The sequence below is a fragment of the Entelurus aequoreus genome, linkage group LG13 (genome assembly GCF_033978785.1).
Source record: "Entelurus aequoreus isolate RoL-2023_Sb linkage group LG13, RoL_Eaeq_v1.1, whole genome shotgun sequence".
NCBI lineage: Eukaryota > Metazoa > Chordata > Actinopteri > Syngnathiformes > Syngnathidae > Entelurus > Entelurus aequoreus.
In genome coordinates this window covers 15810979-15830173 of record NC_084743.1, presented here as the reverse complement: position 1 = coordinate 15830173, position 19195 = coordinate 15810979, and the positions used below count along the sequence as shown (strand labels likewise).

The 19195-nt window shown below is 38.1% G+C and overlaps 1 non-coding gene across 1 annotated transcript; it reads right to left on the bottom strand.

Moving 5' to 3' along the window:
* Nucleotides 1-17219: 17219 nt before the first annotated feature.
* On the bottom strand, nt 17220-17302 carry trnal-cag (transfer RNA leucine (anticodon CAG)). The gene has a single exon. It is a non-coding gene; the product is annotated as a tRNA-Leu (tRNA).
* Nucleotides 17303-19195: the final 1893 nt, after the last annotated feature.

The window sequence follows — 19195 nt, the reverse complement described above, 5'->3', positions numbered from 1 at the left end:
ATACACCCCCATACCATCACAGATGCTGGCTTTTACACTTTGCGCCTATAACAATCCGGATGGTTCTTTTCCTCTTTTCTCCGGAGGACACGACGTCCACAGTTTCCAAAAACAATTTGAAATGTGGACCCGTCGGACCACAGAACACTTTTCCACTTTGTATCAGTCCATCTTAGATGAGCTCAGGCCCAGCGGAGCCGGCGGCGTTTCTGGGTGTTGTTGATAAATGGCTTTGGCATTGCATAGTAGAGTTTTAACTTGCACTTACAGATGTAGCGACGAACTGTAGTTACTGACAGTGGTTTTCTGAAGTGTTCCTGAGCCCATGTGGTGATATCCTTTACACACTGATGTGGCTTTTTAATGCAGTATCGCCTGAGGGAACGAAGGTCCCTAATATCATTGCTTACGTGCAGTGATATTTACAGATTCTCTGAACCTTTTGATGATATTACATACCGTGGATGGTGAAATCCATAAATTCCTTGCAATAGCTGGTTGAGAAATGTTGTTCTTATAAAGTTTGACAATTTGCTCACGCATTTGTTGACAAAGTGGTGACCCTCGCCCCATCCTAGACTGAGCATTTCACGGAAGCTGCTTTTATACCCAATCATGGCACCCACCTGTTCCCAATTAGCCTGTTCACCTGTGGGATGTTCCAAATAAGTGTTTGATGAGCATTCCTCAACTTTCTCAGTCTTTTTTGCCACGTGTGCCAGCTTTTTTTAACCATGTTGCAGGCATCAAATTCCAAATGAGCTAATATTTGCAAAAATTAACAACGTTTCTCAGTTTGAACACTAAATATCTTGTCTTTGCAGTCTATTCAATTGAATATAAGTTGAAAAGGATTTGCAAATCTTTGTATTCTGGTTTTATTTACCATTTACACAACGTGACAACTTCACTGGTTTTGGGGTTTTGTACTTACAGTCCTCAGTCCGTGTAATCGTAGTACTTGTAGTACTGTAGTACTAATTTTCACTTGACACGCTGTTACAGCTTCAGTGGAAGCCTCCCAAAGTGTTAGATTGAAAAGCTGTGATCATGATCCAAACTGCGTTCTTATATTTTTCTCCACATGAGTGTTGCAGCTAATTTTTTATGAAATCGAGGTTCGGTTCCTGTGGGGGGTTGCCGTGGAAACTAACAAGGGGACCGTGCGGTAATGTGTGTGTGTGTGTGTGTGTGTGTGTGTGTGTGTTGAAAGACATGGTTAGTGGAGTCTGATTGTTATTGTTAAATAATTCTGCACACTAGCTGTGTATCAACTATTTATTTTATAAAATGACTGATCTTTTTCAGTCGTAGCTTGGCTCAATCAAATCGCGATTTTAATTTATTCCCATTCTAAATCGATTCGTAATTTTCAAAAATCAATTTGAAAAGAAATATATTTTTCAATATATTTTTTAAAGATGAAAACATTAAAACATTATTATTAGTATAATTATTATTGATACTGTCGCTTTTGTTGATTTTTTGTTTCTTTTTTTTTGTGGTATTGTACAGTATTTAATACCGTAAATACTGTTATTTATATGTCTTCTTATATGCTTTCTAATGGTTATCCTAAGTATTTTGAAGCTGGGATTGGGTTGGAGTTGCATTTTTTTTTTTTTTATTACAGTAAAATTCTGGGATTTTTGTAAACAAATTTAAAAAAAAAAAGTTTTTTAGGCCAATACTGCACGTATATCATATATATATATATATATATATATATATATATATATATATATATATATATATATATATATATATATATATATATATATATATATATATATATATATATATGTATATATATGTATATATATATATATATATATATATATATATGTATATATATATATATATATATATATATATATATATATATATATATATATATATATATATATATATATATATATATATATATATATATATATATATATATATATATATATATATATATTTTTTTTTTTTCCCTACGCTTTGAACCTGCGGCTGATAAAACTATGCAACTAATTTATGGATTTTTCTTCACTGAAGGCCATAATGCAAATTATTAAAAAAAACATACAAACAAGCAAATACACTGAAAAGGTAAGTTATTGTTTGTGCTATGGCGCCATCTTTTGGACGATTTCTCTCACTGCAGGTGTGAAATGCCCTTCTGTTAAGGGCTTCCAACCGGAAGTACAAGTGCCGTTCTGAATTCTAGCTGTTCATAGCGCTTTCAACTAAAACAGTTCTTACTTACTAATCCGTCCCAGGTGTGATGTCTGTAGGAGTGCTTTCATGCATACGTGTACGCGCTCTCGTAATGTACAGAAGCTGGCGTCGTGAGCGTGAACTAATATGCTAACACTTCTTAGGAGTGTCTGTGTTAGTATTATTAACTTACAATGGGATTATTTTTGTATTGTTTCAGTTTCACAAATTCACCAAAACAACACCATGGAGTTATTGAACCTGTTTAGCTGATTGGAGAGCTAGCGTTTTGTCTGACCAGCCGTTTTACTGCCGTGTTTCACACACCGTTTGGTTGTAAATAAACATTTACAGAATCTTTCAGCGTAAATGACTCATTTCACAACGTAAATATCTGCATTTTAATGTCCAATGTGGCTAATGTATGGAAAACTATATACATTTTATTTTAAAATTTAGTGGGTGCGGTTTATATACCGGAAAATACGGTTTGTCGTTTTGTAACCTGTAACCTGTTTTGAAAATATTTCATCATAGTTTATTACAGTATAATATATTACGAGAATCGTGTTGAATCAAGAATTGAATATATGTTTACAATACAGGACTGGCTGTTTTTTTACCAATTTTTTTAGAGCACAGGTATCAAACTCAAGGCCCGGGGGCCATATCTGGCCCGCCACATCAATTTGTGTGGCCCCCGAGAGTGTGGAAATAATATGTAAATAAAGTACCTTATCTTTTCCTAATAAATGTATTACAAAAATAAATGTACTGCGTTCAATTACATTTATTTACACTTTAATCATCTCTAATAATAAAACAAAATATTATATCATCATACATTTCAGAACAATGTTATTGCTCTAATAAAGATAAATACTTAAATAACTGCTTGACTTATGATTTCAATCCAACAAATTGTTCATGCAAAAATTTTACAGTAACATTTTTTACAGTAAAATCCACTTTCAATATAGAGTAATAATACACTATAAAACACAACAACCTTAGATTTTACAGTATAAAAAACTTACATGAATTTTAACAAAAAAAAACAGAGTGGTACCGTTTTTCCATTCCATTTCATTTAATTCCATGTATTTTTTTTATTTTATATGCTGTAAAAAAAACAACCAAAAACTGCATGTCAGGTTCAAACATCGATTACATCTGTTAAACAAGACAAGAAGCAAGGAAATATACAGAGACAGAATTCAATTTTGCTCACTTTGAGGAGAAACGTGTCGAACTGTAACCTCTTACAGTGTCACTCACGCTCTAACGGAAAAAGTTTCACGTCTCCTCTTTTATTTGGATATTCCCTGTTTACATAAGAGCTGTTTCTAAAGGAATGGGGGGTAGGTAAACAGCCATAGTTTTCGGTCACATTAACACAAAAGAAAAAGATGCCTCGGGCTTGGACTGGTCCTGGATCGAGCTTGGGCAGGTCTTGGATCAATCAATCAATCAATCAATGTTTATTTATATAGCCCTAAATCACAAGTGTCTCAAAGGGCTGTACAAGCCACAACGACATCCTCGGTACAGAGCCCACTTACGGGCAAGGAAAACTCACCCCAGTGGGATGTCAATGTGAATGACTATGAGAAACCTTGGAGAGGACCGCATATGTGGGTAACCCCCCCCCCCCCCCCCCTCTAGGGGAGACCGAAAGCAATGGATGTCGAGTGGGTCTGACATAATATTGTGAAAGTCCAACACATCAGCGAAAGTCCAGTCCATGGTGGGGCCAGCAGGAACCATCCCGAGCGGAGACGGGTCAGCAGCGTAGAGATGTCCCCATCCGATGAACAGGCTAGCGGTCCACCCCGGGTTGGGAGCAGAGTACAAAAGAAAAGAAAAGAAACGGATGACAATAGATAACCGCTCCTGTCTCCTCCCATCGTACACAGTGGAATTTTCCAAGCCTTTGGCTTGGTGCAACAAAGACAGCCTCTGTCTGTTCACTGGGAACTCAGGGAACGGAAAGTTTTTTGATAATTTACATACAATTTTTCTGACACTGCAAATATTACGGTAAAATTGTGGCGACTGAGCTGCCAGTTCTATTTAAATCTAAAGAATTGGTTTTGTACAGTGTACGTACAAAAAAGACAATTATACACATGTTGTATATATACACCTTTATATTCATACTGTATATTATTCACTGTTAAAAAACGGCCCTCTGAGGGCAACCAAAACTGCGATGTGGCCCGCAATGAAAAGGAGTTTGACACTCCTTGTTATAGAGGCACGCTGGTTATGTCGATATTAGCTCAGATGGGAAGTATCCGAGTATCTAAGTATCAAGTAGCCTTTATAAATGTCCCCTATGTTTCATCCATGAATTATTTTCCCAGCTGCATCGCTTGCGTGTGATCTTTCCATTTCAAACATACACTTAATGAGGCTTGCCTGGTCAGGTGACCCTGGCATTGTGGCGTTTTCCTGCAAGGCTGTAATGAGGGATGCATTCCGGTGCCGCGTCGTAACACAGACTTGGGGATGAGCGATGAAGGAAACACAGGAAGTTGCAGACGTCCCGATCGTTAACATAAGCCCCCCCCCCCCCCCCACACACACAGAAAAAAAATGATGTAACTATTGTGGTGGTAAGGTGTAAACATTGGATTTGTCCAAATTGCAGTCACACACTTTGATAGATATACCCTATTAGTCAACAGTACTGAAGCATCGATGCCTTAGTGATACTGTGTTCCTCCGCGTGTGTGTCACTTTAAGAAAACACCTGACCAATCATTTAACAACGAGGCGCAACTAAAAATAATGTGCCACTGTTGGGTTACAGGTTTCGTCCTGGTCGTGGAACTGTGGACCAGCTCTATACTCTCGGCAGGGTCCTTGAGGGTGCATGGGAGTTTGCCCAACCAGTCTACATGTGCTTTGTGGACTTGGAGAAGGCATTCGACCGTGTCCCTAGGGAAGTCCAGTGGGGAGTGCTCAGAGAGTATGGGGTATCGGACTGTCTGATTGTGGCGGTCCGCTCCCTGTACGATCAGTGTCGGAGCTTGGTCCGCATTGCCGGCAGTAAGTCGGACCCGTTTCCAGTGAGGGTTGGACTCCGCCAAGGCTGCCCTTTGTCACCCATTCTGTTCATAACTTTTATGGACAGAATTTCTAGGCGCAGTCAAGGTGTTGAGGTTATCCGGTTTGATGGCTGCAGGATTAGGTCTCCACTTTTTGGAGATCATGTGGTCCTGATGGCTTCATCTGGCCAGGATCTTCAGCTCTCACTGGATTGGTTCGCAGCCGAGTGTGAAGCGACTGGGATGAGAATCAGCACCTCCAAGTCTGAGTCCATGGTTCTCGCCCGGAAAAGGGTGCCTGCCATCTACGGGTTGGGGAGGAGACCCTGCCCCAAGTGGAGGAGTTCAAGTATCTCGGAGTCTTGTTCACGAGTGAGGGAAGAGTGGATCGTGAGATCGACAGGCGGATCAGTGCGGCGTATTCAGTAATGCGGACGCTGTATCGATCCGTTGTGGTGAAGAAGGAGCTGAGCCGGAAGGCAAAGCTCTCAATTTACCGGTCGATCTACGTTCCCAACCTTACCTATGGTCATGAGCTTTGGGTTATGACCGAAAGGACAAGATCACGGGTCCAAGCGGCCGAAATGAGTTTCCTCCGCCGGGTGGCGGGTCTCTCCCTTAGAGATAGGGTGAGGAGCTCTGTCATCCTGGAGGAGCTCAAACTAAAGCCGCTGCTCCTCCACATGGAGAGGAGCCAGATGAGGTGGTTCGGGCATCTGGTCAGGATGCCACCCGAACGCCTCTCTAGTGTTTAGGGCATGTCCGACTGGTAGGAGGTCACGGGGAAGACCCAGGAGAACGCCTCAGGATCCCCCGGGAAGAGCTGGACGAAGTGGCTGGGGAGAGGAAACTCTGGGCCTCCCTGCCTAGGCTGTTGCCCCCGCGACCCGACCTCGGATAAGCGGAAGAAGATGGATGGATGGATGGATGGATGGATGTTGGGTTACATTCAGTCGGTCGTGACCCCAAAATTGCAGAGATGGCCGGCGTAGCACGGGTGAAATTATATTGAATAACAAAATAAGGCAAGTGCAGCTAGGGAGTGCACAAGACACGGAACCTGTGTCTAAGAGCGCTGGAAAGGAAATAACACCGAGCACAGGGACATGAATAAACGAGGTCCAACCCTGTCATGACTCGATCAGCTTCCGCCTCCATCGTCGATCGAAATGGAACTACGAACAATGAAAGAATCCCAAGTGTGGGATTATTTGGATTTTATAGCACCAAGTAATTTAAATGTCCTTTTCCTGTTTAATATTTTGCTCCTTGACCAAAGTTGCACTTTTAATATTCCTTTCTATGCAGCTATCAGCATAAAAAAATATACATATATATATATATATATATATATATATATATATATATATATATATATATATATATATATATATATATATATATATATATATATATATATATATATAATATATGTATATTTTATACATATATATATATATATATACTGTATATTATATTATATATATTTATTATATATGTATATCTAATTTCCAAAAATTTATAACAAAAAAATACAACCAAAAAATATTTTATATATATATATATATATATATATATATATATATATATATATATATATATATATATATATATATATATATATATATATATATATATATATATATATATATATATATATATATATATATATATATATATATATATATATATATATATACACATATACAGTAGTGGTGAAAAGTTGACATACACTTGTAAAGAACATAATGTCATGGCTGTCTTGAGTTTCCAATCATTTCTACAACTCTTATTTTTTTGTGATAGAGTGATTGGAGCACATACTTGTTGGTCACAAAAAAACATTCATGAAGTTTGGTTCTTTTATGAATTTATTATGGGTCTACTGAAAATGTGAGCAAATCTGCTGGGTCAAAAGTATACATACAGCAATGTTAATATTTGGTTACATGTCCCTTGGCAAGTTGACCTGCAATAAGGCGCTTTTGGTAGCCATCCACAAGCTTCTGGTTGAATTTTTGACCACTCCTCTTGACAAAATTGGTGCAGTTCAGCTAAATGTGTTGGTTTTCTGACATGGACTTGTTTCTTCAGCATTGTCCACACGTTTAAGACAGGACTTTGTGAAGGCCATTCTAGAACCTTCATTCTAGCCTGAGTCAGCCATTCTTTTACCACTTTTGACGTGTGTTTGGGGTCATTGTCCTGTTGGAACACCCAACTGTGCCCAGGACCCAACCTCCGGGCTGATGATTTTAGCTTGTCCTGAAGAATTTGGAGGTAATCCTCCTTTTTCCATTGTCCCATTTACTCTCTTTAAAGCACCAGTTCCATTGACGGCAAAACAGGCCCAAAGCATAATACTACCACCACCATGCTTGACGGTAGGTGTGGTGTTCCTGGGATTAAAGGCCTCACCTCAGCTGACATCACATGGACAAAGATAAGACCTTCTGGAGGAAAGTTCTGTGGTCAGATGAAACAAAAATGCAGCTGTTTGGCCACAATACCCAGCAATATGTTTGGAGGAGAAATTGTGAGGCCTTTAATCCCAGGAACACCATTCCTACCGTCAAGCATGGTGATGGTAGATTATGGTCTGGGCCTGAGAGTAAATGGGACAATGAAAAAGGAGGATTGCCTACAAATTCTTCAGGACAACCTAATATCATCAGCTACAGTGAATCAGCAATCAACACACTTGCCCGCCATGAGAGACCGGCCTTCATAAACCAGCGCGTCCTGAGATTCAGTGCCAGAACGTAGCTACTCGTATGTGCATAGTCTCTCACTGTGTCGTTTTCATTGCGTCCCTTGTCGTTTCGTTATCCAGCTTCCCGTCGTCCTTCCTCGTTGTCGAACTGTGTGTCTCGTCTTCCCGGATCCCCTTCTGGACTTCCTCTTGCCTCTCTGGATATCGACTTCACGCCTGCCCACTGACCACGACGCCTCGCTCCCGGGAAGCCTGCCTTTCCCTCTTTGGACTTCCGCCTCGATATCAACACCCGCTGGTAACCACTCGCACATAACAGCCACACATAGTCTCACTTCATCTATTTGGTTTATGCACACACCTCACTTACATTACCGGCTGTTAATAAATGCTGTATTCATATTTGTTTTGACACATTTAACCTTGCTGATTTGTCGAAGTGCATGCCCCGGGAAAAAAAACAAAAACCCGAGCTATAATTATGGGGAGGCCTGGGAAGCTTGAAAAAAGGTTTTAATGACGCCTGTGCTGTTTATCAGCACAGTATATTGGTGAAAGTGGGGAAAAAGAGTGTTTTTCTCAAGTGGACTACAAAAACCGGCAGAAATACAGTGAGTCATCGGCTGTATTTCACTGCTTTATTCACACTCGGTAATAAAATGAAATGATTCTAGAGCAAGAAGGAATCGTCTTGCGTAATAACTAGGACACGATGTCTGGATTGCTGAGTTTTCAACATGTACGTTTTCCATGCTTTAAGCGGCTCATTATGGTTGTTATTTCCCAGCATTCATAGTCAGATGTCTCTTGGCTCAGCTCCATACTGTATGTACAGCAAAGTAGGTTGTTTAAGGGGTCATACCATGACTTGTTCTACATTTAAAACACTTCCTTGTGGTCTACATAACGCGTAATGGTGGTATTTTGGTCAGAGATTATGTGTTACAGACCATCTTCAACTCTCTTCAGGATGCGCCGTTTTGTGGGCGGTCTTATTTACGTGCCTCCACTTCGACAGCGTCTTCTCCCCGCTATCTATGTTGCGCCAGTTGATTTTAGCGCTTCCATAGCGAGTCTACCGACAGGTAAAGGTTGGGACTGTACAATACTTTGTATTAGAAATGGCAAAAAGCGGAGAACGCATGCTTGCTTACTTGTACTTGCTAGCGTCATTTATTGAACAGACCTGCAGTCCACACGTATCTGCTATATTTGTCTGAAAAGCGCTACATAAATCTAATCCATTATTATTATTATTATTATCTACCAGTAATACTCATCATCACACTATGCACCAAATAAAGTTGCTTCGAGATAAGTAAGCACAACCACAATTATTACGTACATTAGGCGCACCGGGTTATGCGGCGCACTGTTAATTTTGGAGAAAATTAAATACGTTTTAGGTGCGCCTTTTATTCCGCAAAATACGGTATATGCTACTTTGTATTAGAAATGGCAAACAGTGGAGGATGCATGCTTGCTTACTTGTACTTGCTAGCGTCATTTATTGAACAGGCGTCTACCTGCAGTTCACACATATCTGCCATATTTGACTGTAAAGCGCTATATAAATCTAATCCATTATTATTATTATTATTATTATTATTATTATTATCTACTGGTCATACTCATCATCACACTATGTACCAAATAAAGTTGCTTCGAGATAAGTAAGCACAACCACAATTAATACGTACATTAGGGGCACCGGGTTATGCGGCGCACTGTTAATTTTGGAGAAAATTAAATAAGTTTCAGGTGCACCTTTTAATTTTTTTATGTTTGCAAACCTTAAAAAAGCACATGTTTCTAGTAAAACTCACAAAGATATGATAATACAGGGATATTTAGACATATTGCATGTTTGGTTTAGGAGTTATCCCTGAAACTTGCTTCAAATGAATTTTCTCCGTATTCTAAGAACATTGCTGTCATAACAAGGTAAAAACAATTTTTTTAACGTTTACAAACCTTCAAAAAGCACATTTTTCTTGTAAAACTCTCAGACATACAATAATACAGGCATTTTTAGAATTATTGCATGTTTGGTTTGGTAGTTAACCTTGAAACACATTTTTTATTACTTCAAACAAGTTTTCTCCCGATTCTAAGAACATTGTTGTCATATTAAGGTAACACAAATTTTTTTTACGTTTGCAAACCTTACAAAAGTACATGTTTCTAGTAGAACTCACAGAGATACAATAATACAGGCATATTTATACATATTGCATGTTTGGTTTAGGAGTTATCCTTGAAACACATTGTTATCCCTTAAAACGAGTTTTCTCACGATTCTAAGACCAGTACTGTCATAATAAGGTAAAAACCAATTTTTTTTACGTTTGCAAACCTTACGAAAGTACTTGTTTCTAGTAAATCTCACACAGATACAATAATACAGGCATATTTAGACATATTGCATGTTTGGTTTAGGAGTTATCTTTAAAACACATTTTATTTGATTCAAACAGGTTTTCTCCGGATTCTAAGAACAGTACTGTGATTATAAGGTAAAACTATTTTTTTACGTTTGCAAACCTTACAAAAGTACACGTTTCTTGTAAAATTCACAAATATACATTAATACAGGCATATTTATACATATTGAATGTTTGGTTTAGGAGTTATCCTTGAAACACATTTTTATCCCTTAAAACAAGTTTTCTCCCGATTCTAAGACCAGTACTGTCATATTAAGGTAAAAACTTTTTTTTTTTACATTTGCAAACCTTACAAAAGTACATGTTTCTAGTAAAACTCACAGAGATGCAATAATACAGGCATATTTAGACATATTGCATGTTTGGTTTAGGAGTTATCTTTAAAACACATTTTATTTGATTCAAACAGGTTTTCTCCGGATTCTAAGAACAGTACTGTCATTATAAGGTAAAAACTAATTCTTTAAGTTTGCAAACCTTACAAACGTACAAGTTTCTAGTAAATCTCACAAAGATACAATAATACAGGCATATTTAGACATATTGCATGTTTGGTTTAGGAGTTATCCTTGAAACACATTTTTATCCCTTAAAACAAGTTTTCTCCCGATTCTAAGACCAGTACTGTCATAATAAGGTAAAAACATTTTTTTTTTACGTTTGCAATCCTTACGAAAGTACTTGTTTCTAGTAAATCTCACACAGATACAATAATACAGGCATATTTAGACATATTGCATGTTTGGTTTAGGAGTTATCCTTGAAACACATTTTATTTGATTCAAACAGGTTTTCTCCGGATTCTAAGAACAATACTGTCAATATAAGGTAAATACTATTTTTTTTACGTTTGCAAACCTTACAAAAGTACATGTTTCTTGTAAAATTCACAAAGACACATTAATACAGGCATATTCATACATATTGAATGTTTGGTTTTGGAGTTATCCTTGAAACACATTGTTATCCCTTAAAACGAGTTTTCTCACGATTCTAAGACCAGTACTGTCATAATAAGGTAAAAACCAATTTTTTTTACGTTTGCAAACCTTACGAAAGTACTTGTTTCTAGTAAATCTCACACAGATACAATAATACAGGCATATTTAGACATATTGCATGTTTGGTTTAGGAGTTATCTTTAAAACACATTTTATTTGATTCAAACAGGTTTTCTCCGGATTCTAAGAACAGTACTGTGATTATAAGGTAAAACTATTTTTTTACGTTTGCAAACCTTACAAAAGTACACGTTTCTTGTAAAATTCACAAATATACATTAATACAGGCATATTTATACATATTGAATGTTTGGTTTAGGAGTTATCCTTGAAACACATTTTTATCCCTTAAAACAAGTTTTCTCCCGATTCTAAGACCAGTACTGTCATATTAAGGTAAAAACTTTTTTTTTTTTACATTTGCAAACCTTACAAAAGTACATGTTTCTAGTAAAACTCACAGAGATGCAATAATACAGGCATATTTAGACATATTGCATGTTTGGTTTAGGAGTTATCCTTAAAACACATTTTATTTGATTCAAACAGGTTTTCTCCGGATTCTAAGAACAGTACTGTCATTATAAGGTAAAAACTAATTCTTTACGTTTGCAAACCTTACAAACGTACATGTTTCTAGTAAATCTCACAAAGATACAATAATACAGGCATATTTATACATATTGCATGTTTGGTTTAGTAGTTATCCTTGAAACACATTTTTATCCCTTAAAACAAGTTTTCTCCCGATTCTAAGACCAGTACTGTCATAATAAGGTAAAAACATTTTTTTTTTACGTTTGCAAACCTTACGAAAGTACTTGTTTCTAGTAAATCTCACACAGATACAATAATACAGGCATATTTAGACATATTGCATGTTTGGTTTAGGAGTTATCCTTGAAACACATTTTATTTGATTCAAACAGGTTTTCTCCGGATTCTAAGAACAATACTGTCATTATAAGGTAAATACTATTTTTTTTTACGTTTGCAAACCTTACAAAAGTACATGTTTCTTGTAAAATTCACAAAGATACATAAATACAGGCATATTCATACATATTGAATGTTTGGTTTAGGAGTTATCCTTGAAACACATTTTATTTGATTCAAACAGGTTTTCTCCGGATTCTAAGAACAATACTGTCATTATAAGGTAAATACTATTTTTTTTACGTTTGCAAACCTTACAAAAGTACATGTTTCTTGTAAAATTCACAAATATACATTAATACAGGCATATTCATACATATTGAATGTTTGGTTTAGGAGTTATCCTTGAAACACATTTGTATCCCTTAAAACGAGTTTGCTCCCGATTCTAAGACCAGTACTGTCATATTAAGGTAAAAACTATTTTTTTTACGTTTGCAAACCTTACAAAAGTACATGTTTCTAGTAAAACTTACAGAGATACAATAATACAGGGATATTTAGACATATTGCATGTTTGGTTTAGGAGTTATCCTTGAAACACATTTTAATCGCTTCAAACAGGTTTTCTCCGGATTCTAAGAACAGTACTATCATTATAAGGTAAAAACTATTTTTTTACGTTTGCAAACCTTACAAAAGTATATGTTTCTTGTAAAATTCACAAATATACAATAATACAGGCATATTTATACATATTGCATGTTTGGTTTAGGAGTTATTCTTAAAAAACACTTTTATTGCTTCAAACAAGTTTTCTCCCGATTCTAAGAACAGTACTGTCATATTAAGGTAAAAGCACATTTTTTTTTACGTTTTCAAACCTTACAAAAGTACATGTTTCTTGTAAAATTCACAAAGATACATTAATACAGGCATATTTATACATATTGCATGTTTGGTTTAGTAGTTATCCTTGAAACACATTTTTATTACTTCAAACACGTTTTCTCCCGATTCTAAGAACAGTACTGTCATTATAAGGTAAAACCTGATTTTTTACGATTGCAAACCTTACAAAAGCACATGTTTCTAGTAAAACTTACAGAGATACAATAATACAGGGATATTTAAACATACTGCATGTTTGGTTTAGGAGTTATCCGTGAAACTTGCTTCAAATGAGTTTTCTTCCGATTCTAAGAACATTGCTGTCATATTAAGGTAAAAAAAAAAAAATTTTACGTTTGCAAACCTTACAAAAGTACGTGTTTCTAGTAAATCTCACAAAGATACATTAAAACAGGCATATTTAGACATATCGCATGTTTGGTTTAGGAGTTATCCTTGAAACACATTTTTATCCCTTAAAACGAGTTTTCTCCCGATTCTAAGACCAGTACTGTCATAATAAGGTAAAAACTAATTTTTTTTACGTTTGCAAACCTTACAAAAGCACATGTTTCTAGTAAAACTTACAGAGATACAATAATACAGGGATATTTAGACATATTGCATGTTTGGTTTAGAAGTTATCCGTGAAACTCGCTTCAAATGAGTTTTCTCCCGATTATAAGAACATTGCTGTCGTATTAAGGTAAAAACATTTTTTTTACGTTTGCAAACCTTATAAAAGTACATGTTTCTAGTAAATCTCACAAAGATACATTAAAACAGGCATATTTAGACATATCGCATGTTTGGTTTAGGAGTTATCCTTGAAACACATTTTTATCCCTTAAAACGAGTTTTCTCCCGATTCTAAGACCAGTACTGTCATAAAAAGGTAAAAACTATTTTTTTTTACGTTTGCAAACCTTACAAAAGCACATGTTTCTAGTAAAACTTACAGAGATACAATAAAACAGGGATATTTAAACATATTGCATGTTTGGTTTAGTAGTTATCCGTGAAACTTGCTTCAATTGAGTTTTCTTCCGATTCTAAGAACATTGCTGTCATATTAAGGTAAAAACATTTTTTTTTACGTTTGCAAACCTTACAAAAGTACATGTTTCTAGTAAATCTCACAAAGATACATTAAAACAGGCATATTTAGACATATTGCATGTTTGGTTTAGGAGTTATCCCTAAAACCCCATTTTATTGCTTCAAACGAGTTTTCTCCGATTCTAAGAACAGTCTTGTCATTATAAGGTAAAAACAATTTTTTTCTGCGTGTTTGGTTTAGGAGTTATGTGTGAAACTTGCTCCAAACGAGTTTCTCCCAATCCTAAGAACATTACTCTGTATGTAAAGCGAACCGGGTTGCGAAGTGCGTTACGATACAAAATTAATACACAGACGACAGTACTTTTCCTGGTTTATGCAAACGGTTATGTTTATGGGACATTATTGAGATAAACACATGTTTCTGTCGCACAGAGGAAGACTTAATGCGCATAATGGCAGCACATTTGCCACTATTTACTTTCCACACGGCGGACAAGAAAATGGTTTAGATTAACTCATCAATCTCTCTCGGCGAGCGGCAAAATTAGCTTACACAAATCACGGCAAACGTAGGTATTTTTTCCGCGTGTCAGCAAAGCAATTTAGAGGGCGGCTCGTCTTGCTAAACTGTTTTGTTAAGGTTAACGCCGGCTTTCAAATTACACCGCCAGCATTTCTATCTGTTAGTGTCGGAGAAACCACGCTCATTTCTCCTGCCCTTAACCCTGTCTGTTTGCCAGCGCCGTTCGCTAAACGGCTTGGCAAGTGAATCTGAAAAACAAACATTTGAATTAAAGCACTTCACACAGAACCTCCCAGGTTTTGTTTTCACACGCTAATAGCGAGAGCGCAAAGCCGCCACGTCCTGAGACGTTCCTACCGGAGGCTTGAAGTGGACAGGTGGGACGCCCTCCTTGCACGGGTGTTGGGAACAAATTGACAAGACCGTCTTCGCCGCCTCACTCTTCATTTGGCCACCGAATGATCCACGCCAGTTGTCTGGCAGCCAATTTGTCCTGGAGGAGATGAGAATATGACGGAGGGTCTGGCAGGGGAAAAAAACAAACATTCCTTAGGACATCTTGAACGATGCTGAGGAACACGGGGAAGGAATTACACATGTTTTATCTCCAAAGCCTATTTAGTCCGTGGAAGTGCAAATGAGGACACTAACTCACACAAGGACGGTTTTGTGCCACGCGTGGTGGCTTCGTGCACATTTTGGGGCGTGGAGAAAAAAAACATTGCGGAAATTGTTCATAAAATTATCTAAAAATCACGAACGGGTACACAAACAATGTATTCACTTCCAAATCGCGATTCTTATTCATCCCGATTCTGGATTGATTCATAATAATTATATATATATATATATATATATATATATATATATATATATATATATATATATATATATATATATATATATATATATATATATATATATATATATATATATATATATATATATATATATATATATATATATATATATATATATATATATATATATCTTCTAATGGATTTTTTACAATCTTTGGAAGCTGGGTAACGTTTGCTGTGGTCTGGAACAACATGGCACACAAACAACTATCAGAAATGCGGCCACTATTACGTACTGATAATGTGTCAAATATAAATTAAATACACATTGGACATAAGTGAAGGAAATTAAATGAGCTCAAATATACCTACAAACGACATGTACGTACATACTGCTAGTCTCCACACAAGTCAATAACATCAACAAAGCTCACCTTTGTGCATTCACGCACAGTGTAAAACATTTGGTGGACAAAATGAGAGAAAGGAGTGGCATAAATCACGTCTTTCTGTGGCAGCGTCGGAGAAAGTTGTACATGTAAACAAACTGTTGCGTCACAGTCCACGTAACTACGATGAGTTCGTGTTGCAACGTAAATTACTTGATAGAGGAGTGATTACATGATGTCTGTATAACGAGGGACTTTGGTAGTTCCTGACTTCTACTGTATCGTGTGTGGTATGGTATGAACATGTCCACCCACGTGGGGTTTTAAAGTAGTGCAGAGAGTCAAAAATGTTTTGTTGTAAGAACTGGAATGCCTCATTTTGTAGAGTCCCAAAAAGAACTGTCGGAAGACCTCTGCTTTTGTGAAGTTGTGTTTGTTTACCACATACTGTGCTTGTGCTTGATAAGGTATTGTTGCAACTTAAATGATGTGCTGTCAGAAGTGGGATTTGAACCCACGCCTCCAGAGGAGACTGCGACCTGACCGCTCGGCCATCCTGACATCTGTTAGTAAGTACTTGATAGAGGAGTGATTACATGATGTCTGTATAACGAGAGACTGTGGAATTTCCTGACTTCTACTGTACCGTGTGTGGTATGGTATGGACATGTCCACCCACGTGGGGTATAAAAGTAGTGCTGGGGGTGAAAAAGGTTTTGTTGTAAGAAGTGTACTGCATCATTTCGTAGAGTCCCAACAAGAACTGTTGGAAGACCTCTGCTTTTGTGCAAGTGTGTTTGTTTACCACATACTAAAAGCCCCGATACCGTCAGTGCTTGACAGGGGATTGTTGAAACAGAAATTATGTGCTGTCAGAAGTGAGATTTGAACCCACGCCTCCAGAGGAGACTGCGACCTGAACGCAGCGCCTTAGACCGCTCGGCCATCCTGACATCTGTTATTATGTATTTGTTAGAGGAGTGATTACATGATGTATGTATAACAAGGGACTTTGTTATTTCCTGACTTCTACTGTACCGTGTGTGGTATGGTATGGACAGGTCCACCCACGTGGGGTATAAAAGTAGTGCTGGGGGTCAAAAAGGTTTTGTTGTAAGAACTGGAATGCCTCATTTCGTAGAGTCCCAACAAGAACGGTTGGAAGACCTCTGCTTTTGGGAAGGTGTGTTTGTTTACCACTTACTAAAAGTCCCGATACCGTCAGTGCTTGACGAGGGATTGTTGCAACGCAAATGATGTGCTGTCAGAAGTGGGATTTGAACCCACGCCTCCAGAGGAGACTGCGACCTGAACGCAGCGCCTTAGACCGCTCGGCCATCCTGACAACTGTTAGTAAGTACTTGATAGAGGCGTGATTACATGATGTCTGTATAACGAGGGACTTTGGTAGTTCCTGACTTCTACTGTACCGTGTGTGTTATGGTATGGACAGGTCCACCCACGTGGGGTATACAAGTAGTGCTGGGGGTCAAAAAGGTTTTGTTGTAAGAACTGCAATGACTCATTTCGTAGAGTCCCAACAGGAACTGTTGGAAGACCTCTGCTTTTGTGAAGGTGTGTTTGTTTACCACATACTAAAAGTCCCGATACCGTCTGTGCTTGACGAGGGATTGTTGCAACACAAATGATGTGCTGTCAGAAGTGGGATTTGAACCCACGCCTCCAGAGGAGACAGCGACCTGAACGCAGCGCCTTAGACCGCTCGGCCATCCTGACACCTGTTGTTATGTACTTGGTAGAGGAGTGATTACATGATGTCTGTATAACGAGGGACTTTGGTATTTCCTGACTTCTACTGTACCGTGTGTGGTATGGTATGGACAGGTCCACCCACGTGGGGTTTTAAAGTAGTGCTGGGGGTCAAAAAGGTTTTGTTGTAAGAAGTGGAATGCATCATTTCGTAGAGTCCCAACAAGAACTGTTGGAAGACCTCTGCTTTTGGGAAGGTGTGTTTGTTTACCACATACTAAAAGTCCCGATACCATCTGTGCTTGACGAGGGATTGTTGCAACAGAAATTATGTGCTGTCAGAAGTGGGATTGGAACCCACGCCTCCAGAGGAGACTGGGACCTGAACGCAGCGCCTTAGACCGCTCGGCCATCCTGACATCGGTTATTATGTATTTGTTAGAGGAGTGATTACATGATGTCTGTATGACGAGGGACTTTGGTATTTCCTGACTTCTACTGTGTACCTCCACTCTGTCCTCCCCGTCTAGGCCTGCTGTGTGTGTGTGTGTGTGTGTGTGTGTGTGTGTGTGTGTGTGTGTGTGCGTGTGCACATGCGTGAGTGCGTGTGGTACACAGAACATCAATTTCCACACTTCTATTAGCCTCGGGTCCAGTGGACCCCGGGCATCTTATATGTAATAGAAATGTGTAGGGGGGGTGTATGGTGTGTGTTCATTAAATATGTATTCTGATATATGTTCTTCACAGAAAATGAGCCAAAGCCAGTGAGTCTCAGTTTGAAAAATTAATTAATTGTATCATTTTTCTTTTAATAAAAATCAAAAACGGGTCCCACAGACCCGAACACCACACAAGGGTTAAAGTAGTGCTGGGGGTCAAAAAGGTTTTGTTGTAAGAAGTGGAATGCCTCATTTCGTAGAGTCCCAACAAGAACTGTTGAAAGCCCTCTGCTTTTGTGAAGGTGTGTTTGTTTACCACATACTAAAAGTCCCGATACCGTCGGTGCTTAAAGAGGGGTTGTTGCAACTTAAATTATGTGCTGTCAGAAGTGGGATTCGAACCCACGCCTTCAGAGGAGACTGCGACCTGAACGCAGCGCCTTAGACCGCTCGGCCATCCTGACATCTGTTGTTATGTACTTGATAGAGGAGTGATTACATGATGTCTGTATAACGAGGGACTTTGGTATTTCCTGACTTCTACTGTACCGTGTGTGGTATGGTATGGACAGGTCCACCCACGTGGGGTATAAAAGTAGTGCTGGGGGTCAAAAAGGTTTTGTTGTAAGAACTGGAATGCCTCATTTCGTAGAGTCCCAACAAGAACTGTTGGAAGACCTCTGCTTTTGTGAAGGTGTGTTTGTTTACCACTTACTAAAAGTCCCAATACCGTCTGTGCTTGTGTTTGACGAGGGATTGTTGAAACAGAAATGATGTGCTGTCAGAAGCGGGATTTGAACCCACGCCTCAGAGGAGACTGCGACCTGAACGCAGCGCCTTAGAACGCTCGGCCATCCTGACATCTG